The sequence below is a fragment of the Geospiza fortis genome, unplaced genomic scaffold, assembly GCF_000277835.1.
Source record: "Geospiza fortis unplaced genomic scaffold, GeoFor_1.0 scaffold27, whole genome shotgun sequence".
NCBI classification, from domain to species: domain Eukaryota; kingdom Metazoa; phylum Chordata; class Aves; order Passeriformes; family Thraupidae; genus Geospiza; species Geospiza fortis.
The window spans coordinates 3,115,105-3,123,937 of record NW_005054329.1 but is presented as its reverse complement, the minus strand read 5'-3'; positions in this window follow the sequence as shown (position 1 = coordinate 3,123,937).

The following is an 8,833-nucleotide window of genomic DNA, read 5'->3' as shown; positions in this document are numbered from 1 at the left end:
ATTTGAAATTTGAAATTCAAATTGAATTGAATTTCAAATTCAATTCAAATTCCTTTTTTTTTTTCTGAATTGGAATTTTCAAACTCTCAAAATTTTCAAACTTGAGGATTTGAAAATTCTCAGATTCAGAAAGGAATTCTCAAGTTTGGAATTCTCAAGTTTGGAATTCTCAAGTTTGGAATTCTCAAATTTGGAATTCTCAGATTTCTTTCTCAAAGAAAATGATTTTCTTTTCTGAAAGAAATAACCTTATTGTTGTCTTGGGCAGCTCCATCTGACTCCCAACAAGCCCTGTGGCCACCCCTTCCCTGTTTATGTGACACCATCCCAGCTCGGCCTGCTGTGATTAGAGCTGGTTTTTTTTTGTTTGGACTGACTTCATCTTGCCAGTTTTTAAATTGCTGATTTTTATAAACACTTTAAAGCTCTGGATGCTCTGTTTCCTCAGAATATGGCACCAACCCAAGCAGAGCTAAAATCCAATCTGGACAATTCCATCACCTCGGTGGCTGAAACTCCTGGTGCTGGGAGCCAGCCCCTCCTCCTGCCCTGCTGCTCTCAGGGTCCTGCAGCCAAACCCAGCTCTGGGATGCTTTTCCCTGGCTCTGGCAGCAGGATCCATGTGGAAAACACTAGATGGCAGCTTGAGGCCACGTGTGAGCATCCCTGTGCCCGGCCCCAGAGCAGGGCAGCGTGTGTGGCATCGCTGGGGGCTCTGCTGGCACTGCCAGGGTGCTCTGGGGATGCTCCCGCCTTTCTCCAGCTGCATTTCTGCCTGGAACTTCTTCAAAACTCTTCCCCTGGGGCCTCTGGGCCTCAGCCAGCTTTGGCAGAAAGGTTTGGGAGGAGGTTTGGCAGCTCTGCATGTGAGGGGCAGCCTCGACACTGCGTTTGCAGGAATTCAGGGATGGCCTGAACACGGCAGATTGAGGGAATCAGGGAGAGGGTGCTTGTAACCCTTGTGCTCTTTGTCACTTCTGAGCTGCCCAACACGACCTGGAAAGACCCCCAGGGACCAGGGTGTTTGTAACCCTTGTGCTCTTTGTCACGAGCTGGAAAGAACAGATATTCTTTTAGTGTAGTTTTAATATATCATTTTCTTTCCATATAATATATATCATAAAATAATAAATCAGCTTTCTGAAACATGGAGTCAGATCCTCATCTCTTCCCTCATCCTGGGACCCCTGTGAGCATCACCACACAGGATGCAGCACCTGAGCCCACAGAGGGTTCCCACACCATTCCAGGGTGGACAGCACAGGCAGAGAATCCCATCCCATCCCCATCCCATCCCATCCCATCCCATCCCATCCCATCCCATCCCATCCCATCCCATCCCATCCCATCCCATCCCAAAAGATCCCAGCCTGACCTTGGAGCCTCTGCCCACACCAGCCCCAGAGTCTGCTTTGATGAGTGGCTGCATCCCTCAAACCAAGAGCTGGGGGAAAAAACCTAAACCCAAAAAAGGCACCAGTATTACAGACAAATCAACTCTTCGTGATCCTATAGAGGAAGTCTCAAAATTCTGGATTGTGGAAGGGGTTGACCAGATAGGGAATGGACCTGGAAAGAACCCCAGGGACCAGAGCAGGTCCCACACCCCCAGAGCAGAGGGAACTGCACCCCAAAATGCATCCAGGCATCATCCAGCACCCCCAGGAGCTGTCAGAGCACCCCCAGTGAGGCGCCCCACAAACCAGGGCAAACTGGGATTTCTGTCCCACCAAGGGCAACTTTTGAGGAACAGTTTTTCCTTCCTCCTTTCAGCACATGAGTGCAAGCTGGAATGCCAGATTTCTTACTCTCCAGGGATCCAGCTGGCACATGAGGGGCTCATTAGAGACATTCCAGGGCTTTTTAAGGACAGGGACAAGAGGTAAGGCACGACACAGGGTGTTGTGCACCTACAGTGACCTTTGTAGCTGCTCTGTGTCTCCAGGAGCTGTGGAAAACTGGGGAGCAAAGCAGGGAAGTGGGACACAAAGTCCTGGGATTCGTGTCAGTGTGTGATAGTAAATATCCCTGCAGCTCTTGGATTTTTGGAGCAAAACATCACTAAAACAAAAGAGGTGGGAGCTGTGGGGTGCTGGGTGTCAGCTTGGAGCTGAATTCAGTGCAAACCCTCTTGGAGAGTGGTTGGATCTGAGGTTTTTATCTGCTCTTGGGATTTGGGCTTTCAAGAGCAGCCAGGGGTTGGGACGTGGCTTTTCCAGGCTGATTTTGCAGCTTGGAGATGTTTCACAGCCAGGGCTGAACTCCTGAACTCCTCCACGCTTGCAGAGCTGCAGCCCAGCCCTGGGCTGGCCCTGGCCCCTGTCCTTGGGGACAGTGGGGACGTGGCTCCTCAGGGGTGGCTTTTTCCACTCGTGCAAGGGCTTGGACCTCACAGTTTTGGGTGCCAAGAGCTGGGGGAGGTAACCGACAATGGGATGTTATCCAAACAACCAACAATGATGGCAAAACCTGTGTTCAGCCTGGGCACCCAGAGCAGCTGATCCAGGCATGTTCAGGCAATATTTAGTGCAAGATCCCCAGGGAAAAAGGGAAATCCCCTGATTTTTTGAGCACTGGAAAGGGGCTGTGATGAAATCTTGCAGCTCTGGGGGATTTAGGTTGGAAGGGACCTTAAATATCTTGTTCTAATGGGCAGGGACACCTTCCACTAGACCAGGTTGTTCAAAATCCCATCCAAGGTGGCTTTGAGCACTCCCAGGGATGGGACAGTCCCTGCAGGGCTCTTCCCCACGGATCTGGGAGCCCTGCAGGTGCTCAGTTCCCCGTGGGGCTCCGGGCTGTCTGTCAGGAGCTGCCATGGCTGTGTGTCAGCAGAAGGGAATGTTCTCCTCCAGCATTTTCGAGGCAGCCTGACAGTCAGGATCCAGCTCTCATGAGTCACCTCCCCTGCACATGTGGGCTCCAGCAGAGCCAGCATCCACCCCCCAGCGCCAACAGCAACACGGCGTCTCCTAGCAATGCGAGCAAGCCCACCACAATAAACCAGTGGGATCTCACAGCACACTGCTTCCACTCAGCCTGCCTGAGGAGGAGTTTCCAGCTCTGTCCTGCAGGGAAGGCAGAGGGAAATCGTTTGAGGAAGCCTCGAGGTCAGGGCTGTGTCTGCCTGCAGCTCTCACACCTCTGTGCTGGTGTTCGCAGGGGTCCCAGGAGGAGGGAAGAGATGAGAATCTTGACTCCCTGTTTCAGAAGGATGATTTATTATTTTATGATCTATATTATATTAAAAGAAAATGTTAGATTATAACTATACTAAAAGAATAGAAGAAAGATTTCATCAGAAAGCTAGCAAAGAAAAGAATGAGAACAAAATCTTGTGACTTTCAGAGAGTCCGAGCCAGCTGGACTGTGATTGGCCATTAATTAGAAACAACCAACATGCACCTGTTGCATTCCACAGCAGCAGATAATTATTGTTTTTCTTTTCCTCTGAGGCTTCTCAGCTTCTCAGGAGAAAAATCCTGGCAAAGAGATTTTTCAGAAAATATCATGGCGACACACCTCCTCCATTCCTAATTGTCTTTCCCTGTTCTCCCTGTTTATTTTTCCATTAAAGATTTTATTTTTTTTTTTCCTAATGGTCAGGGTGGGTGCATCCCATAAGCAAGCTCCTCCTTGAAAAACTGGAATAAATGGATATCCCTGATGCCCTCCTTCAGCACAGGATGGATCCTCTGCCACAGGCAGGGCAGCTGCTCTGCCCTCAGGAAAATATTTCATCTGCACTAAGGTGACTGTCCCAGCTCTGGTCATTTCTGCTGTCTTTCAGCTTAAAAAACACTCTCAATTTCCAAGGATTTAATGTCCCCACCTGCCTTTAATGGGGCTATTCTCACAGCTATTGCTGTAGGTAAAGACTTAAAGTCAGCCAATAATTACTCCCACGAAAGAAACGCTGTTTTCTTGTCATGTTCCATTAAACTGGTCACAGCCGGAGCCAAAGAATTAACAGCCTTATTATCTGGCCCGCAGAATAAATCATATTAGTGAGGAGAGGAGCACAGAAGACACCAGGGGCGCAGCGCTTGATGTGTTTTAAGGGATGAGGTGGCTTTGGGAAAGGAAAGGACCAGGGGAAGAGGCTGGGCAGGGATGTCCCCTCCCTGCTGGGATGTCTGGGGTTTCTTTTCCATGCTGGGCGAGTTCCCTCAGCTCTGTGCAGGCCTGGCTGGGGTGGGTGTGTTGTGGGAGGTATTTTTGCTGTGGGAGGTGTTCCTGGGCTGGAATGCGCTGGTTGTTCCCCAGGATGGAGCTGGGGAAGTGGATGTGTGGCAGCCACGTGCTGGCAGCAGGAACCCGAGGCTCCTGTGATTAACGAGCGTTGTTGTTGTTGCTTCCCCTGGAGCTGCAGAACCTGGCAGCCTCAGCATGGCTTGGAAGAACATCAAATCCCCCAGAGAGGAGAGACAGAGCTCCAGCCCTTCCCCAGCGCTTCAGGGCTGGTGCTGGAGAGGGCTTGGAGCAGTTCCTGTCCCAGACACCTGCAGGCACTCAGGCATGAGCACATGGCTGGGGCTGAGCTCCTCCTGCACACGGGGCTGATGTTGCTCCTTCCTGGGGCTCATGTTCCTCCTTCCTGGAGGAACATTTTTTTTAGGTGATGTTCATCCTGGGCTGATGTTCCTCCTTCCAGGGCTGAGCTCCTCCTGCCCATGGGGCTGATGTTCCACCTTCCTGGGGCTGATGTTCCACCTTCCAGGCGTGATTTTCCTCCTTCCAGGCGTGATTTTCCTCCTTCCTGGGGCTCATGTTCCACCTTCTAGAGGCTGATGTTCCTCCTACCCATACGGCTGGTGTTCCTCCTTCTTGAGGCTGATATTGCACCTTTCTGGGGCTGATGTTCCACCTTCCAGGGGTGATGTTCCTCCTGTCACAGGGCTGATGTTCCTCCTTCCTGGAGCTGAGGGTGAAGAGATTTGCTCAGTGGAACAATGCTCAGCTCCAGAGTTTCCCCAGTCCATGAGGGGTTTGGCTCACGTGGGGACACCAGGTCAGGGCTGTGTCTGCCCCCTGGGAGGTCACCATGAGCCAAATCCAGGCCAGCTCTGCCTTGGATTTGGTGCCACACTTCCCTGGGACGCGGTTTTAGCTGGGAAAGCAAAGCCAGGGCTGGCTCCATCTGCATTTCCCTCCTGGCCTGGGAAGTTTCTCTCTGGCTCACACGTCTGCCTGGAATCCCAAATGTGTCAGGCAGCCCAGGAGAGCACAGAACAAAAAAGGAATAAATCTTCCTTAAATTGCTTCAAGTTTTGAATTTTTTATTTATTTATTTAATTTTTTTAGGTCCTTGCAGACCAAATGTTCTCCCTCATTGTGGGTGCACAGAGCAGCTGGGACATTTTGAACAGCACCTTCCTCTCCTGACCACCAGCCTGGCAGGTCCATGTTTGCACACCTGGCTCTGCATTGATTTCTTCACCTGTTTCAGGGCTGATATTGCTGAAAAACTTCAGCTTTGAAGACCAAGGGCCTCTGCTGATCCCTTTGCAGCTGCAGCCCAATGGCTTTCCGCTGCTTTGAATGATTTCTTTATTAAGAGGTCGAGGCCTAATTGAACTCCAGGGTTGAAAAATGTCCCTTGACACTTGCAGGGTACTCCCAGGACATGGTCCTGATCCTATAAATGTCATTTCACTGGAGGAATGACCTCAGCTAAGGACAGGGGGACACTCTGGAGTGACACCAGACAGGCTTGAGCCCAGCTGCTGTCAGAGTTGGAAATATCTCCATGAAATCCAGGCTCAGGGGGAATCCCTGCAAGCCCCCTAAACCTGCTTCCTTTACCATTTCCAAAAGTTGATTTAATACTTATTCAATTTCTTTCATGTCCATTCAATTCCTGCAGGCGCTGGAAATGTTGTGGCTTGGGTTTGTTTGTGGATGTTCTGCTTTTCCCACTCCCTGCCTGTCCTCTTTTTCCACAGAGGCAACAAAAAGCCAAATAGAAGGAATGAAAAGGAAGCCAAACTGCCTTATTAAGGCTTTAGGATTCACTAAATATTCCCACAGTCCTACCTGGGCACTGGGAAATGGAGCTGGATCAAGGAAATATCTTGGATTTCTTTGGATAGGGAAAAAATACAGATCTAATGCCCTCTTGTGGCTCCTGACAGAGTGTGCCTGCTGAGGGGTGGCAGGGCTGGCTCATCTTTGGGTTGTTTTGGGGTAGGAAAGGTAATTTTGGGGTAGAAAAGGTAATTTTAGGAATTTTGGGCTCAAAAAATTGCTGAGAAAATCTGAAATCAACCCAATGGTCACCATTACTCAACATCCCACCCAACAGTGACTTCCCACTGCTTGGAGGAAATTCTCATTTCTTAGAGAAAATGTCCTAAAATTAGGGAACCACAGCTCCTCCCTGCTTTTGTTTCAGTCCTTTTTCTTGGAAAGGGAAAATCTCTCATTCCAAAGAAATCCTGAGCTGATCAAGCCCTGTGAGCCTCTTGTGGTGCTGCAGGATCAGCAGCACTGCTGGGATGGCTCTTCGATATTTTATTTTTTTTTTCCCCACGCGAAATTTTAGCAGCGCCAACTTTTCTGTCAAAATAACCACTTCAGGATTTCTGCAGAGATATTTTTGATTTGAAGTTTTCATCTGAATGCCAAAAATCAGCGAAAAATTTAACTTTAAAGGATGAGGTTTGTGTTGGTTTTTGGGTTTTTTTTTTAATTTTGCAGCTTTTTGGTGTGGTGCCAAACTTATTTTCTCGGTGAAAAGTGTGAGCTGAGTGAGGGCAGAGTTCCTTTGGTGATCTCTTCACACCCCAGGAGGAGGATGCTTAAAAATAACACTCAAGAGTTGAGACTGCAGACGTGGGATCAGCTCTGCAAACATCCCCCAGAGGGAGCATCCACAGGGATCCTCCCTGCTGGGATCAGCCTTTCCTGCTCCTTCTGTGGTCTTGGCCACAAGAAATGGGATTTATGTGGACACAGCGCAGAATCCCAGACTGGTTTGGGCTGGGAGGGATCTTAAAGCGCATCCCATTCCACGAGCAGGGTTATCTTCCATGATCCCAGCTTGCTCCAAGCCCTGTCCAACCTGGCCTTGGCCACGGCCCCATTTGCAGCAGAAAAAGCAGAAAATGTGACCTCACACCCCGAGGAGCCCCTGGAAGGTTTCCTCAAGCTGGGATGCAGGGGAAGGAGCGAGCAGGGATTTTGGCAGGAAGGCCCCACACATCTGCAGGCCCAGCACTCTGTGCTCATTTCTCACTTTTTCCTTTCTCGGCGTCCACTTCAGGCAGAGAAATGGCTGAGAACAGAAGAAGCAGCAGCTCTGTTGGCTGCAGGCCTGGGGAGGATCTGCCTGGTGGCTCTGGGTGCTGTGGGGGGGCTCCCCAAGTTGCTTTTGTGGTGTTTGGGAGTGGGATGGGAGGCAAACACGGACAGCAGAGCCTGACAGCTGCTGCTGGGGCTGAGGGCTCGCATGCCGTGACAAGGGAAAGGCTGCAGAGGGGATCTGGCAGCTTCTCCTGATGGTTTTGGGAGGTTTTCCCTCCTTATTCCAAGCTCTGCTCAAAGCAGGGTGCTGCTTTCTGCCCTGAGAGCAGAGGCTCCTTAGAGGGGCTTTTCTTCCTCCCACCCAGGCACAGATCTACGGAAAAGCACAGCTCTGCTCCGTGCCAGGAGCTCCATTTCCTCCAGGATTTCAGAAACTCCATTTCCTGGGAATCTCTTTCCAAGGGCTTTGTGCTGATCCTTCCTCCCCTCGCTGTGGATGTTTGGGGTGAGCACTGAGACTGCAGGGCTGGACCCACATCCCAGCTGTGCCTCCCACAGTGCCTCCTCCAGGTAAAACAAAGCCTGGGGAGGACTGGGAGCGTTTTCCCCTGGGTGTTTCCCAGTGGGATGTGCACATCCAGCTCCCATTTCCATAACCAGGGAGCAGGGGAGTGTCAGGATGCAGTGGGAGCATCCCCTGGTCCAACACCCAGCCAGGCTGGCACAGGTCTGGGGGTGTTAGCACACTTTGCACCACTCAGGGCTCCTAGAGAGAGGCAGGAAGGTGCTGCAGGCAGAGAATGGGAATTTTTTGCTTGTTGCTACTGCTTAGACAAAAAAAAAAAGATGGAAAAATTTCATTCCTCAGTTTTTTTTTGTGACCTGGACAATGTGAGTTGTGCTGAGTGCCTGGGGGCTGCTGCCTTGCATTCCAGGTGGGATTGCAGGAGGACACATAGGAGAGGATGGAGGGACAACAAGCCCAGAGAGCTCAGGGCAGGGCTGGCGTGTGGCAGAGGGCTCCAGCAGGAGCCTTCCCAAGCCCTGGGATCAGCAGTGGGACAGAGGAGTAAATTCAACACATATTTTCCATCCTCAGCTCTCCACTCTGCCCCTAACCTGATCCCAGTTAGAGACACACAGAGGCAGCTGCCAAGGAACTTTTATGACTCACTGGAAAGGGAGCCTGCAGCAGGACGGGCGCGCTCGGATCCAGCTGTCTCCTCTCTGCTGTTGTTTAGGGAGGACATTTGTGCTTGCTGAGCTCACCTAGGAAAGGGCCAGGGGGCCTCTGGATGCAGGGAAAACTGGTCCTCAGCCCAGTCTGGGAACAGGCTGTGTATTCCTTAAAAAAAGGGAGAGGTGGAGCTGGGCTGACAGGGAGCACAGCTCAGGATTTGGGGAGTGGGCAGCTCTGGGAGCCTCCATGGGGCATTCCCTTCACCTTCACAGGCTTGAACCATTCCCCAGCCCCACTGTCCCCAGAGCACCTGGGAAGTGGAAATCCCTGGATTTGGCAGCTGTCCTTTCAAAAAGCCCTCACCTCTCATCTGAGAGCATCAGATGCACCCTAAAAATGGGTTCAGCA